The sequence below is a fragment of the Drosophila persimilis genome, unplaced genomic scaffold (assembly GCF_003286085.1).
Source record: "Drosophila persimilis strain 14011-0111.01,24,50 unplaced genomic scaffold, DperRS2 tig00001036-arrow-arrow-pilon, whole genome shotgun sequence".
In the NCBI taxonomy this organism is placed as follows: Eukaryota; Metazoa; Arthropoda; class Insecta; order Diptera; family Drosophilidae; genus Drosophila; species Drosophila persimilis.
In genome coordinates, this window is record NW_020825402.1 from 31,046 (window position 1) to 47,895 (window position 16,850).

General features: G+C 47.1%; 2 pseudogenes; one reads left to right on the plus strand and one right to left on the minus strand.

Annotated features, from left to right (window-relative positions):
- Nucleotides 1-1,985: 1,985 nt before the first annotated feature.
- On the plus strand, nucleotides 1,986-3,247 carry LOC113566823 (annotated as a pseudogene).
- A 136-nt stretch (nucleotides 3,248-3,383) lies between these two features.
- Nucleotides 3,384-5,395, minus strand: LOC113566822 (annotated as a pseudogene).
- Between the last annotated feature and the right edge of the window lie 11,455 nt (nucleotides 5,396-16,850).

The following is a 16,850-nucleotide window of genomic DNA, read 5'->3' on the forward strand; positions in this document are numbered from 1 at the left end:
AGCGAGGGGCCAGAAAGCGCCTGGAACACATTCTTCAATGACAACAAATTTCTGCTGCAGATCGGCAAAGATGTGAGGCGCCTGTGTCCCGACATCTCGTTCTTTCAGCAGCCCACAGAGTATCCCTGTGACATTGTGGTGCACAGTAAAGGCGAGCACGGGCGCCGGCTTCACAAACGGGTAGTGCCCACGGTGCTCAGCTCGGCGAACGTCCTGGCCTGGGTTACGTACAGGGCAAGAATGAGATTGTCGGACCCATCTACTATGTGATGGCCTCGGATCCGGATCTCTCGTACCGCGCCCACGCGGAGGCAGACTGTTTCTTCTGCTTCACGGCTCTAATGAGCGAGATACGCGACTTCTTCATCAAGACTCTGGACGATGCGGAGGGTGGTATAGTGATGCCTTCTTCGGCATCCAGATGAGACCCAGAGTTTTCACGCTGTAGTGCTCTAGTGTCTCTCCTAATTTTACATCGGTTACAATATCCTCTTTGGGGATTCCTTGGAGAAGTTGCTCATTGTTGGAGCACCACTTGCGCAATTTGAATCCGGACGGTAGAAATATCTTATTTAGTTCTTGTCGAGCATGAATCCTGCCTCTGGAATCGTGTTTGCTCCAGTTAGACAGTCGTCAACATAGAAATCTGTTTTTAATGTTGTTGATCCTACTGGCAGTCTGTCTTTGTATTGTATTGCCAAATGATCCAGACATTTCGTTGCTAGGAACGGAGCAGCTGTTGTCCCATATGTTACTGTTTTCAGGCGATAGTACCTGATCTCTTCGGATGGATTGCTTCTCCAGACTATCATCTGATGGAATTGATCCTCCGGATTCATCCACACTTGGCGGTACATCTTTTCTATGTCCGCTGTGAATACGTACTTATGAATTCGAAATCCTAGCAGAATGGACATAAGTTCGCTCTGAACGGTGGGTCCAGCCTGCAGAATGTCGTTCAAAGATTTCCCGCTTGTTGATTTGCATGAGGCATCGAATACTACCCGAAGCTTTGTGGTGGTGCTCTCAGGTTTGAGTACACAATGATGTGAAATGAAGTAGTGCCTTTTGGGAACTTTTGATGCTGGCTCAATCTTCATATGTCCTAGTCCTTCATACTCTTCCATGAAGTCCACATAACTCTTCCAAGTTTCTGTTGAGCTTCGCCGCTCCAACGCTAGGAATCTTTTTGTTGCGGTTTCCAACGACTCCCCCAGGGCTGAAGGGTGTTCGGAAAATAGGAGCTTTACAATAAAACGGCCGTCTGAAGCTGTCTGAAGATTTTCTATAAAATGAGCTTCACACCGTGCTTCCACTGGAGTGCGTGGTTTATCTTCCGTCTCTAGATTGTCCAGAGTGCAGAATCTTTCCATGAGCTCGTTTACTCCCGTTGCACAAATGGGTGAGGAATTGTGGGCAGATTTGACTTTTCCTGCCACAATCCATCCCAGCTTAGCTGTTGATCTGGTAGCAGCAGCGAGTAGTAATGCTCGACTCCGATTTACATGTCTGTGGCTGAACAGATATAGTGTTTTTTTTTTTTAAGTTCAGAGGAAAGGTGGCATGAGCCTACAAGAAGAATTTACAATCGTTAATATTTTCCGTCATTTACCTCCAGTATTTGAACTATTTAAATAGAGGGGGCTTAAGAGGGCTAAGTTCGGGTTTTCAGATACATATATTGTTGTTGAGGAACCAAAATTGAGGCAAAAACAATTAAAGTCAAGTATTTAAAACAAGACAGTTAAGTAGAAAATTGATTCATTAATCGGATAAAATTATGTGGGCAGGGCTGAGATATCTAGATATCTAAAAATATTCGACGGAATATCAAAATTGTTTCTGCTTCGAACTGTATTGGGAAAAGCAATAATGCAGCTGGCTGGATGACAACAAAGCAATAATATAAGTCCAGTCCACATCATTGCAAAGCGACTGTCCCTGCATGGAGCAAACTGAGATCCTCGCCCGCATACAGCCAAAGCATGTCCATTTTCAAGGCGCGGTATGGACGACACAAAAATGTGACGTGTTTTCGGGAATTAAGAACAAAAGATTGTTATCCCCCCCTGTATCTTTCAGTGTAAAAGAGTTCGATGATGCGCTGGCCCAGGATGTGGTTGACCTAAAGGAGCTGCGCAGACTGACGTTTAATGGTGGGATATCACACTTCTGGTAGGCGTAGTAATTCATGGACATGAATCCAATCCAATCCACAGGTGTGCCCGATGTATAAAGCTTCCGTGCACTCAGCTGGAAACTGCTGTTGGGCTACTTGGGACCAAGACGCAGCAGTTGGACGACCACGCTGGCCCAGAAGCGAGCCCTGTACCAGCAGTTCATTGAGGAATTGGTACTCCCCCCGGGACACAGCTGCAATGGAGCTGGAGAAGGCGACGGGGACGGGGACGTCGCTGTTGATTCAAGGGGCGTTGGCCTACAAGATCATCCGCTTAGCGAGGGGCCAGAAAGCGCCTGGAACACATTCTTCAATGACAACAAATTTCTGCTGCAGATCGGCAAAGATGTGAGGCGCCTGTGTCCCGACATCTCGTTCTTTCAGCAGCCCACAGAGTATCCCTGTGACATTGTGGTGCACAGTAAAGGCGAGCACGGGCGCCGGCTTCACAAACGGGTAGTGCCCACGGTGCTCAGCTCGGCGAACGTCCTGGCCTGGGTTACGTACAGGGCAAGAATGAGATTGTCGGACCCATCTACTATGTGATGGCCTCGGATCCGGATCTCTCGTACCGCGCCCACGCGGAGGCAGACTGTTTCTTCTGCTTCACGGCTCTAATGAACGAGATACGCGACTTCTTCATCAAGACTCTGGACGATGCGGAGGGTGGTATAAAGATCATGATGGGCCTGCTATCTAACATGCTGAAGACTAAAGATATAGCATCTGAAGAGCCAAGAGCTGCCTCCGCAGTACTACAGCTTCAGGTGGCTCACCCTCCTGCTCTCGCAGGAGTTTCCACTGTCCGATGTGCTGCGAATTTGGGATTAGGTATTCTCGGACGAGCAGCGCTTTAATTTTCTCATCAAAATCTGCTGAACCATGATATTGTAAGCATGCGCTGACTTTGAACTGATTCATTTGCATTTACTGATGTATTTACTGATTTATAGAATCCAAAGGGAAGCAATTTTAGAGAACGACTTTGCCTCGAATGTGAAGCTGCTGCAAAACTATCCACCCATTGACATAAACGTTGTGATTACTCATGCAGTCTCCCTGGCGTAGCACTCACTTTTAGTGATACCACAGATATTACATATAATACCCGATTCCGGGTAGAGTCTGACAAAGCAATAATCCACAGTGTCTAGTTATCATGTTCAATAGTTGGAAGCCCAGGACCCAACAAAAGATCGAACACTAGCGCTGTTTCTCTGTTTTATACGTTACAATTTCATAATAAACGAATGTGCCGCATGTGTTTGTGTGGAGATTAAAAATGCGAAAACATATGTAAAATTGAGTGATCATAGCTCAAGTGTAATTTTGTGTTCGTGTGTGGCATCGTCAAAAAACACAGTAAAAAATATATATAACATTGGATTCCCGTTAGAGATTGATTACTTGGCCAAACGTGGGGCCGTATCCTTGCAAATCGTCTGAGCAATAAACTCCACCAGTGTTCGGGTCGGGCGGCCGGCCATTCCCTTGCGCAGATACTCGTATTCGAAGCCCTTTGTCACCATAACATTTGTGGCATCCTTTGAGGGAGAAAGTCCATAAGATCTGCGCCCCAACAAAGCGCCCCACAATACTCACAATATACATCCACTGGCCACAGGGCACAAACTCACGGAGAAAGGCAGCGGCCTTGCAGGGACGTCCACCTCGGTCAATGCCATAGTTCTGCACATCGCTGCGTCCCCCGGCACGCACGGCCTTGCTGTAATATTCCCACAATGGGAAGCGCCACACACGATCTCCGGTATGCATGCTGGCGTGCTTGATCTGCTGCCACAGGATCTCCGAGTTGGTAAAGACCCCCGCAGCCGACTCATCCAGGGCCTGCCGCATGTAGCCCGAGCAGGTGCCGACGTCAATGATGCACTTGGGACAGAAGTTTTGCGCATACAGCAGGGCGTCTGCCAGGACCAGTACATCCTCGTGATCGGTGCACTGGATCTCGATGGTCTTGCCGTTCATGGACTTGACCATGTCCCCAGTACGGACCGAATTGCAGCCCACTACGTTTTCACAAAGAGGTATCAGGCCGCGAATGTTGACCTAAGAACAGCATTATTATTCAAGGAGATATCATTTCTGTCCTGAGTACTTACCGGTAAACGAAGGCCAGCCACAGCTCGACAACAGGCCACCACAACGGCGGCCCCGGTCATGTCGCCACGCATATGGAAGAGCTCATGTTTCTCTTTCAGGCACAATCCTCCAGCATCGTAAGTCACGCCTTGGCCCACCAGCACAATGGGGCGCTCCTCGGCACAGGTGCGGTAGTAACTCAGCTCCAGGAAGATGGGTGGCTCGCACGAGGCCTTGCCAGGAAGGCGTGCATTGACTGGCTCTCGGCCCAGCCCTCGACCTTGACCTCCACATTGACACCGGATTTGCACAGCACCTCGACGACATTCTGCGCAAAAGCTGTGGGTGTGAGGAGGTTGGAGGGCATCTCCTGCAGCTGTCTCGTCAGGTTCTGGGCGGCTGCCTTCTGCAGACCAATGCGCCATCCTTCGAGGTCGCAGACCTCGTCTTTTCTTGCGTATAAGTCCAGCGACGGCACTGGAATCCTGTTCTGTGGGTTACGCAGCTCCTGGTAGAGCCAGATGCCCAATGCGGCCCCCTCGGCGGCGGACTCGGCGTGGCCGCAGTTTTCAACTTCGATTCTGTCGGTGTCCAGCTCGGCCAGGATACGGCAGGCGGCGGCCACGGAGCGACGGATCGCCTCCTTCTGTTCGTCGAGCACCTCGTAGGGATTGTAGCCGAGGCACTCCTTGCCGAGGCCGACCACAGCCACCACAGAGTAATAGGGGATGCGCTCTGGCTCGATCGCGAAGAAAAGGCGAGCCTCGCCCCGCTTGGGCATGGGTCCGGACATGCGGAGGACCTGTAGCAATCGGCCGGCAGTCTTCTGGACATTGTACCGCCAACCGGCCGCGGTGAGGACGCCAGCATCATTGCGGTCCGTTTCGTCGGCGAACACGCCGACCACAAGTCCGCGGGATGGAGGATCCGCACACATGTCCATCTGCTGGAGCTGCAACATCTGGTTTACCGCCTGCGAGGCGGAGCGGCGCTGGATAGCCTGGGGACGTGGTCGCAGGCGCTGCGGGAAGGCCTGGGAGACCAGCCGACGTACAACGCCAAGCATTATTTTTCGTTAAGCCCACACAATGTACCAAATATCAGAATATACGTATTTCGTGTTCAATTTCTAGCAATAGAGAATGCCAAATTGAGGCGATGAATGTACTCCATGAGAAAGTGACACTCACTTCAAGGGCTATTTGGTCGGTACATTCAGGAAATTCGAAAGGATCAGAATCTAAAAACGAGTGGACATCGGCCCTTCACACACTACTGTTTTGGTTTGGCTGTCCTCGGAGGAGTAAACATGTCGAGTATGTATATCTTTGACAAATGGGGCTAACAAATCATGAACTCTTGAAGGGCCATGGTACTCAAATAAATGTGGCTCTGGATGAGTGTAACTTCCAGAAGGAAGCCTTTTCGTCCTATGAGCGTCCTTGATGAGCACCTAGATATCAGAGACCATGAAAGCTAGAGCAACCAAATTGTATATCCAGACACCTGGACCCGTCCGCTCCCACAAAGACCAAAAATCTGTGGAATTCACAATTAACGCAGAATCGTAGAGAACGCCATATTTACTAGACTGTCAAATGTGGATGAGATCGGATCGTTATTATAGCCATAACGACCAAATCGCCTTCCACGCGCTTACTCATTCTCTCTCGATCTCTCTATCCATCTCACACACTCTTTCTCGTGCAGTGTGTTCGCTCTGGCGGAGGGAAGCGAGACAGAACGGCGGGCTTGTGTGTAAGAAATAGAGAGAGGGAGAAAAGTTCCACTCTCCTATCTCATGACAAGTGCGAGCATAATTCAGAGTTCATTTCGTTCCCTCTCGTTAAAGAATCTTTTTTGTATAAGTGGGTGATAAAAAAGAAAGGTTTTTAAAATCAAAACGTTAGAGAATACAATTTATTTGGCATACGCCTAACTTTTAAAATATTTCAGCGAAAAATAAGTTTAATTTTACAATAAGGCATCGCCGTTACAAAGTGCCGTGACTAAATGATTCCTTTAAAGTTTCGATACTGCATCATTAATTCCTGAAAATTTAGAATAGTTTTTCTAAAATAAAGAGACCGAAAAACTTGGGTGACTGCAAATTTGTATTTTACGACGACGAAAAAAAAAGGAGTGCGTGCGTTCGTTTTCATAGATTTTTCTCGACTTCTCTTCATATATTCAAACAATTTCTTCTGCGCCTATCTTACCTACGGTTGCAAAGTGGGGCGAATTCACCGAGAGCGAGAGAGCGAGCTTATATTGCGCTCCCGCTTTGCCCTAGCCTAACTTACACTAGACTTCATAAAATACGATCCTAATAACAATTATTATACGCCAAATGGCGCTACACCGGCCCCGTTGAAGGCCTGGAAGGCTTCAAACCAGTGGCAGAAGAGCCAACTTGTGGATTGGCCTCCTGAACGTGGCTCCGCTGCTCGTCCTTAGGTCGACCACTCTGACCCTTCCGTCCTGCCCGGCGGTTGTAACGACCACCCTTCCGAGGAGCCCCTGTTGAGGGGGCAGGTTGTCCTCGGCGACGATTACGAGGTCGCCTTCCTTGATGTTTGGTTCCTCCTGGTGCCACTTGAATCTTATTTGCAATCCCAGCACATACTCCCGGGACCATCGCTGCCAGAACATTTGCCTGGCTGACGAGACAAGCCGCCATCGCTTTAAGCAGCTCAGACCCTCCTGGTCCGGGGTCCTGGGTGCTGGGGGTGCGATGAGCGGCCCGCCTGTCAGCAGGTGCCCGGGAGTCAGCATGTCTCCGTCGCTTGGGTCTGGGCTTAGGGGTCCTAGCGGGCGCGAGTTGAGTACCGCCTCGATCCCGACCAGCACGGTCTCCAGCTCCTCTGCGGTGAGGAGAGCGCTTCCGACTGCCCGTAGGAGTAGGCCCTTGGCAGACTTCACACCGGCCTGCCAAAGTCCGCCCATGTGCGGTGCTCGAGGCGGTATGAAGGCAATCTCGCACCCGCTTCTTGACGCAAATTCGCGTATCGCGTCCGCTTCCGCCTTTATCTTCCTCCGCAGTTCGCTGAAGTGGCGACTTGCTCCGACGAAATTTGTCGCGTTGTCGCAGTTCACGCGTTGCGGACATCCTCGACGACCGACGAACCTTTGGAATGCCAACAAGAAGGAATTAGTCGTCAAATCGGAGACAATTTCTAAATGAACCGCCTTGGACGCAAAACAGACAAATAACGCTATGTAGGACTTATAAGGGGGCCTTCCACGAATTTTCAGAGTCGTATAGACTGGGCCACAAAAATCAACGCCACATACTGAAAATGGGCGGAGAGCACGGAGCCGGTCTGCGGGTAAGTTGCCCATCATTTGGGTCTGGAGTAGCGGCTTGCATTTAAAGCAACGAATACATGACCTAACTGTCGCCCTGCAGACCGCCTGAGCATTCACTATCCAAATGCGTTGTCTAAGGATACTCACGAGTGCTCGTGGGCCGGCATGAAAACTCGTTTGATGCAGATAGCGAACGTATGTCGCACAAACTGCGAGCGTTTTGTCAATAAAAAGGGAAACTTGGCATTATATGACATTGGAGCGTTAACTAGTCGCCTTCCAACTCGCAACAACGAAAAAGAGCACCATGTCCCAGCCTCTTCATGGAGGAAGGGATTTAAGCGCTGAAGACTGGGGCCTAACTTGGTGCCTTTACGAACCCTTTCAATATCTTCTTGAGACTCATTTTTCTGTGTTATTTCGACTATTTTTAGAAACGCCTCGTCGTATTCTACGGATGACGGAATTTTTCCAAAGTTGAGACTTTTGTCTTTGCATTTTCGGATGAAGCGGAACACGAAAACGAACACTCTTAGCAGTTTGAGGTGTGACGAGTATCCCTCGATTACATCCACTAAATAATTTGACTTGGCCGCGCCGGTCAGTGTGACCGATTTCTTCCGACTTTCCATCTGTATCTCTTCTTCGGAAAGCTCGAAGTGTGGATTTCTGGGCCAGCTCTCTTCTTCAAACTTTAAGAACTCTGGTCCACCAAACCAGATCGACTGCACGATTTCCTCTACGTCACAAACTCTCGAAACTATGTCTGCTGGGTTCTGTTTTGTTGGCACATGCCGCCACGTAGCTTCACTTGACCACTCTTGAATCTCCGCTACTCGGTTCGCAACGAATGTTGACAACGACGAAGGGTGGGATCTGATCCAATGAAGAGTAACTTCTGAATCTGACCAGAATATCACGTTCTCAATTGGAACCTTGAGCAGTGATTTGATTCGGTGACAAAGGTCTGCTAGAAGGTGAGCGGCACATAACTCAAGCCTTGGGAGCGTTTTCGTCTTGGGTGGCGCTACTTTCGACTTTGCAGTCAACAAGGAGACCTCGAAACCTTCTGCAGTCTTTCTACGGATATAGACGCAGGCTCCATAAGCTCTCATGGATGCGTCGGCAAAGGCATGTACTTGAATCGGTGACATGAGATCAGTATGCACAAATCGAGGTATGGTAATCTTCTCCAACTGACCCAAGGATTCTTTTAATAAGTTCCATGCTGTTTCCAAGTTCATTGGAATTGACTCATCCCAACCTAGCTTGTTAAGCCAAAGCTCCTGCAGTAGGATCTTTCCCTTAATTACTAAAGGACTTAACAAGCCAAGGGGGTCAAACAGCTTTGATGTCACCGATAATATGTTCCGTTTTGTCGCTCGGAGACCCATAACTGACGTGTCAATTCGGAACTTAAAGACGTCTTCGTGTGGCAGCCACGATATTCCTAACGCCTTAGTTGACTCTGAGTCCGAGATCGTTATCGGTTTAACTGTGCTCTCGGATGCGGTGACCTCAGGTGAGTTCGAAAACCATTTAGTCAATTCAAACCCAGCGGTTTGAAGAACCTGAGCCAGATCAGACTTAATTGTCTTTAACTCCTCTACGCAACCAGCACCAGTCAACATGTCATCGACATAGAAGTCGGAGTCAATAACTTCAGCAGCTTTAGGGAATGAGAGTTTTGCAGACTCACTCAACCTCTTCAAACACCGAATAGCCAAAAATGGGGCTGGTCCAGTCCCATATGTTACGGTGTTGAGCTGGTATATTCTCAAGGACTCAGATGGGTCTCTTCTCACACTATGAGCTGGAATTGTCTATCCGCATCGGCTGTCAAGTCGTACCTGTGTAGTCTGAATCGGAGCAATGTCGAATACAGCTCATCCTTTATCGTAGGACCGACCATCAATATGTCGTTCAAGGCCACCTGAGAGGACGTTTTACAAGACGCATCGAAAACGACGCGGAGCTTGGTCGACGTGCTTTGGGGCCTCAACACACACTGATGTGGAATGAAATAATGTGGAGTTTTCGGGATTGTGTTGTCTGTGGTAGACATGTGACCCAAGGAGAGGTACTCTTCCATGAACTCCAAGTACATTTTCTGTAACTCGGGGTCACGAGACAATCTTTTTTCAAGCGATAAAAACCGCCGTTTAGGCGTAGGAGTTGCCTAAGATACTTGGATCTGATTTGAACGGCAGTCTTACTTCAAACCGACGTGAAGGCACGACCTGAATAGTCCTTCTATAATGCTTTTCACATAACTTGTGTTCAGGAGATAAAAACTTTTTAGAAGACGGCAATTCTTCCAGTGACCAAAACTTTTGTAATGTGTTTTCGATGTGTATCACTGACTCTTCTCGACAACTCAAACAATTCCTCGCTTCTTGGGTGGCAGTCACCTTTGGAGTGTATCTGCCGAACACAAACCAGCCGAGAAGCGTTTTCTGCAGAGTTGGATAGTCAGGACCTTGTCGAATCTGACCAACAGATAAAAGTTCGAAAAATGTTTCTGCACCTATCAACATATCTATCTTCTGTGGCTTAAAGAAATATGGGTCTGCAAGTGGTAAGTTCTTCGGGATTTTCCAGTCACTCACGTTAAGTGTTTGATCAGGGTGATACCCCGAAATGGACCTTAAAATCCAGAAATCAACCGAAAACTCACTACCAGTAATTCGCGACTTCACCACCGTGTGTATCTTTTTCTTGACTTGTGAATTGGATTCACCAATACCAAGCAAGTTGATACACGACTCCTCCCGACGGATCTGTAAGCGCTGTGCTAAGTCCTCAGTTATAAAATTGGTTTGAGACCCCGAGTCAAGCAGAGCTCGGGCCAAAACATGTTCACCATTATTTGTTCGGACGCTTACGATCGACGAAGCCAGAATAACTCTATCCATAGCTTTCGCATGGAGAGCATGCGAAGTGGAAGGTTGATTCTGATTAGGAGGAGGAGAAGAATTCTCTGGGGGTGATGGTAACGCTAGACTTTTATTCGCCACTGTGTACCTATGCAATAAGGTATGGTGTGAGCAGCCACACAGTCGACACTTCTTAGCTTTGCATCAGAGTGGCCTGGCTGCAGACAATTGATGCACAAGGATGCAGTTTTTGCGAATTCGAACCTTTGCATTACTGGCAGCCGACCAAATGGACTGCAATCTGTCAACAAATGGCCTTTCGCTTTGCAGTAGCTGCATTGTTGGTTTTTGGTATTCGCGGTGGAACAGAGCTAACTTCGGAAGGCGAGCACGAGATGGGCCACCATAAGCTGGTACTGCCGGTATTGTCTCATCAGCTGTCTTTAATGCGCAAATGAGAGACATTAATTTTGCCTTTGTGACAATTGAGAGTTCTTCCAACTCGACTCCAAATTCATCGTCAATGTCTATATCTTCAATCTTCTCTTGAAGTTCGCGTGCCGTGTCAATGCTACGCATCAGCGTTTCGAGTCTGCACTCGAGCTCCGTCAATACCAGCGGAATATCCCCCGCTTCTAAACGGTCCGCTAATAAACGAATGCCTTTGACACGGCAACTGCGCTTTTTCTTCAGCTCTTCAAGGGCGATATTGTTGGCTTTTGAGGTCATATTGATTCTCAATACAAGCAACTGAAGGCGAAAGATCGTTTTTAATAATCGTATTTAATGCCGAGACACTCAATGAAATAATGGGTAATTGTACCCAAACGAGGTGAAAAACCAATATACCCGACAAATTTAGGGTATAGCGTCGCTTGGCTGGCGCGTTCACGAAAACCACACAAGAATAGCAACGAACAGCAATGGTGACAAGCGAAAACGAAAAATTTCACCGCTGTAGTTCTGAAGAATCGATGTTGTGTATACGATCCGACAACGATCGACGCTAAATTGATTTGCGAGGCACGACTTTGTCTTAATTGATAGTTGGATCCTACTGACACCAAACGAATATACCCGACGAAAACAGGGTAGCGCGTCACTTGGTGTTTGGTTTGGATCAAGCGCGCCAAACAAAAGAACAACGATAAGCAACGGTGAGGAGCGAAAGCGAGACGAAAAAATTCACCGCTGCAGCTGCGTATTGGTATGCGTGCTTGGCCAACGACCCAACTTTACATATATTTGACACAACGAAAACGAGTAAGGGGAAAGGGGTGACAGCGATTGCAGTTCAAATGAGTTATATGTGTAGTTATTGCGTCCAACAGGGTTAGATGTACGTATGTGCAATTGTTTCAGCACAAGACAATAATTGCGAGTTTTTTAATCTTTTCGTATTCACTCGAGCTTTAAATTTTTTGCACAAATACCTCTTGATAAGATTGGAAATTCCAGGTGCTGTACTCTCCTCTTCTGATGCTGGATGCTCCACTTGGATCTCCTTTGGTAGATGGTATATATATCTCCTTTTGTATATAGCTGCAGACAGGGTATTGCACGACCGACGCGGTGATTTTTTATACCCGATACTCAAAATGAGTATTGGGGTGTATTAGATTTGTGGTAAAAGTGGATGTGTGTAACGTCCAGAAGGAATCGTTTCCGACCCCATAAAGTATATGTATATATTCTTGATCAGCATCAATAGCCGAGTCGATTGAGCCATGTCTGTCTGTCCGTCTGTCCGTCCGTCCGTCCCCTTCAGCGCCCAATGCTCAAAGACTATAAGAGCTAGAGCAACGATGTTTTGGATCCAGATTTCTGTGATATGTCACTGCTACAAAAATATTTCAATACTTCGCCCCGCCCACTTCCGACCCCACAAAGGACGAAAATCTGTGGCATCCACATTTTTCGACGATACGATAAAACCAAAAACGCAGAATCGTAGAGGATGACTATATGTTCTAGAGTGTAAAATCTCAACCAGATCGTATAATTATTATAGCCAGAATCAAGAAAACAATTTCATTCTTTCTCGCTCTGTCTCTCTCTAACACACAGGTTTCATGGTGGGTTTTGCCAATTGCAAAATATGAGTTCAAGGATCTCAGAACCTATAAGAGCTAGAGCCACCAAATTTGGTATCCACACTCCTGTGATATCGGACCTTGACCGTTTTGTGTCAAAATTTAGCCACACCCCCCTTCCGCCCCCGAAAACGACGAAAATATGGGGCATCCACAAATCTCAGAGACTATTAAGGCTAGAGTAACCAAATTTGGTATCCGCACTTTTGTTAGATCTCACTATAAAACGTATATCTCAGAATTTCGCCCCACCCCCTTCCGCCCCCACAAAGGACGAGAATAAGTTGCATCCACAATATTGCAGATTCGAGAAAACTAAAAACGCAGAATCATAGAGAATGACCATATCTATCCAGTTGCTGAATTTGGATCAGATCAGATCATTTTTATAGCCAAAAGGAACAAATCAATTTGCACTGTCTACGCAGCGACCGACGTCACGCTCAGACTGATTTTCTGTCTCTCTCGCACGCACTCTTTGTCGTGTCGTTTAATATTAGCGGCGTCTGCCGGAGGAGAGCCATACTGACTTAGTATCGGGTATAACTGTAGAGTTGTGGTGTCCGCAACGTTCCCCCTCGTTATACCCGATACTCAAAATGAGTATTGGGGTATATTAGATTTGTGGTAAAAGTGGATGTGTGTAACGTCCAGAAGGAATCGTTTCCGACCCCATAAATTATATGTATATATTCTTGATCAGCATCAATAGCCGAGTCGATTGAGCCATGTCTGTCTGTCCGTCTGTCCGTCTGTCCGTCCGTCCGTCCGTCCGTCTGTCCGTCCCCTTCAGCGCCCAATGCTCAAAGACTATAAGAGCTAGAGCAACGATGTTTTGGATCCAGACTTCTGTGATATGTCACTGCAATAAAATTATTTCAAAACTTCGCCCCGCCCACTTCCGCCCCCACAAAGGACGAAAATCTGTGGCATCCACATTTTTCGACGATACGATAAAACCAAAAACGCAGAATCGTAGAGGATGACTATATGTTCTAGAGTGTAAAATCTCAACCAGATCGTATAATTATTATAGCCAGAATCAAGAAAACAATTTCATTCTTTCTCGCTCTGTCTCTCTCTAACACACAGCGGTTTTGCCAATTGCAAAATATGAGTTCAAGGATCTCAGAACCTATAAGAGCTAGAGCAACCAAATTTGGTATCCACACTCCTGTGATATCGGACCTTGACCGTTTTGTGACAAAATTTCGCCACACCCCCTTCCGCCCCCGCAAAGGACGAAAATCTGAGGCAACCACAAATCTCAGAGACTATTAAGGCTAGAGTAACCAAATTTGGTACACACACTCCTTTAACATGTCACTATAAAACGTATATCTCAGAATTTCGCCCCACCCCCATCCGCCCCCACAAAGGACGAAAATCTGTTGCATCCACAATATTGCAGATTCGAGAAAACTAAAAACGCAGAATCATAGAGAATGACTATATCTATCCGGTTGCTGAATTTGGATCAGATCAGATAATTTTTGTAGCCAAAAGGAACAAATCAATTTGCATTGGCTACGCAGCGCCCGACGTCACGCTCAGACTGATTTTCTGTCTCTCTCGCACGCATTCTTTGTCGTGTCGTTTAATATTAGCGGCGTCTGCCGGAGGAGAGCCATACTGACTTAGTATCGGGTATAACTGTAGAGTTGCGGTGTCCGCAGCAACTCACAACGTTCCCCCTCGTTTTTTACTGTATTGAAGCTGTAAGTGACCCAATTTCCTTGTTCTCTTTTGCGCCTGAATTCGTAAAATCGTAAAAGGCATGCGCAGCGGCCAGCCGCTGCTGATAAGAGAGCGCAACGCTTGCGTTCCCCACGCTCGAAGCTTTTCGTTCTTGTCGTTGCCAATTCTGCTTTAAGCTGGCAGTGCTCGCTTTCCATGCATTTTTGTAATGCATTGAAACGTAGCCGACAAATACACTAACAACAAAAAAAAAGAAAATTTTTTTTAATCTCCTTAAACCAACAACCATAAAAATGTTTTTTTTTTATTTTTAATTAAATTGCGTTTTGGCTCACCATGGCGGTACGCTGGTGTGACCCCCTCGGCTTTTTATAATATTTTAATTTTTCGTTTTTTTTTTTATAAATATTTAATTTCCTTACTTCTAATATCATATATTATATTCACATACGCTCTCGTTTATATATACATACCTCTATAAATATCTAAAACGTTTCTCTTTCTCCTTTAGAGATTAAGCCTCATATTTTTCCATTTCCATTAATTTCTTTCCCTTGATTTGCCTACTGGTTAATTAAAGACTTGTGTTCTTTCCGGTAGTGAAACACTTGTTCGCTCGGTTTTGATGATGTAGCCACATGTCTAGTATTAAGTCCAAAGAAATATATTGAATTTTGTCAGCCATGAATATGGAGTAGACTTCTAATTTCCTGGTGACATGGTGACGTAAGGGGGTAGGGTGAGAATATTAGGGATTTCCAGAACATTTCGCACCACTGGAAATCATGGAAGGGTGGGTACAAAATTGTGTGTGTCGACTTCCATCTCAAGACCTCACGCCCGCGATATTTTTGGAACACCCCGACGAAAGCTCTAGTACTTTCGAGTACGCCCTATGTATGATTGTGCCATTTCATTTCGGCTATGATCGGAATATGCAAATTGTTGTTTTCGGAGTTAGCTCCCTGTAGAGTCACGGGATTCTAAAATTTTAAAGTTTATGTAGTATGAGTCGAGACGCGGTCAAACGACCCCCCCCCCCCCCCCCCCACAAGTTTCCGAATGAGCACGGAACCAGAGAATCCCCACCGGCAGTGACCTCGACATCCCCTCCAATCCATCCCCTACTGACGTATAGAAATATATCGTTGACTTGTTACACAATTAAACTGAAAACCTTTCGAATATATTTCTATTTGTGTAACGTAATTACCATTATTCCTGAATATACTCTTTATAATTAGTTGACCCTAGTCTAATAGGATCTTTCATCATGATATTTTTATATATATAATTAATCTTAATTGCAGCTTATTTGAACATATTTTCCTTATTACTTTAGTAGCCTTTATATATATATAACCACTTAGCAGCCATGATAGCTTGTAGAAAAGTTTAATGAATAAACTGTTTGTAATGAATTCCCGTTAATTGTTGCCGTTATTAAGGATCATGTGGCGCCGAGATGACGTAACCTAGCAGAAGTAGAGCGTTTATTTTAGGGATCGTTACCCATTACTCAGCCTATTTGGACCGGTGCGATCAAGGAATGGTGGGCATACCGAGTTGCAATGACACCGCAAGCAATTCCCGCTCGAATTAGTTCCGCTGTCTGGTCTGATGAGCTCGTGAGGTGGCTCAAAGGGGGCCTAGCTGAGGCCACCGGACGGGTCGCAGGTTGCGGATAGCGAACGACCTACCTATATACAGGTCATATAGGTAGGTCAGCTGCGAATAATCGGACATCCCTAGGGAGAGTACCGAAAATAAGCAGCCCCGGACAGCCAGCGGGTGTTCGCGAAGTAGCAACACTGACGATGCGCTTGTGGTGCCGCCTCGTATAAGTAGCTCACACACTCCCCTATCCCTACACACTACCTACCCACATCCCAACCCCCCACATTCAGCTCACACCGGGCCGGACTAAGAGTGTTATTCGACCCGTGCCGAGAGTCAGCCTGGCTGGGGGCCCGGTATATAAAACTAGCCCAGTCGTTAACGGAGAGCTCAGGGACTTGGCAGCCCCCTGTTCTAAGTATGCCTTATCCGGGCAACGTGGATCTCTGCCCGGACGGACCGTACCCCTTCTCTGCAGCTCGTGGGAAAAGAATGGAAGAATTTAAAAACAAACAAAATGAGTCTGGCACTCCCCAAATGCCAACAGGGAGCAATCCCAAACAGGGGAAGGCAGCGGCCCAAAGGCCTGGCCCGACCCGCAAATCAGCAGGGAAAACCTGCGCGGCGGAAGATGCTAGGGAGAGCCCAAAGGGGGTCCCATCCCGGTGTCGGGGTGGGTGGTGAATTGGCTCCCAAAACCGGTACCTTGGCAGAGTGGCTATGCAATCCTGCGGCTGCTCTGCCTGCTGGTAAAGTAGAGGGGGATGAGTCACCATCTACTAGTGTCAAAGCCAAATCCTTTACATATGCCGACAGAAGGAGTGCTGGCAACATACTCCGTCGGCAGAACGCAAGCCAGATGTCCAGCCCGACGGACAAATGGATTAAGAAGGTCGAGTGGGCCTCGAAGGTGCTGCCGAACTTTGGCAAGGAAGCACCGAAGAAGGAAGCCCCTCAGCAAAAAAGGCAGCGCTCGCA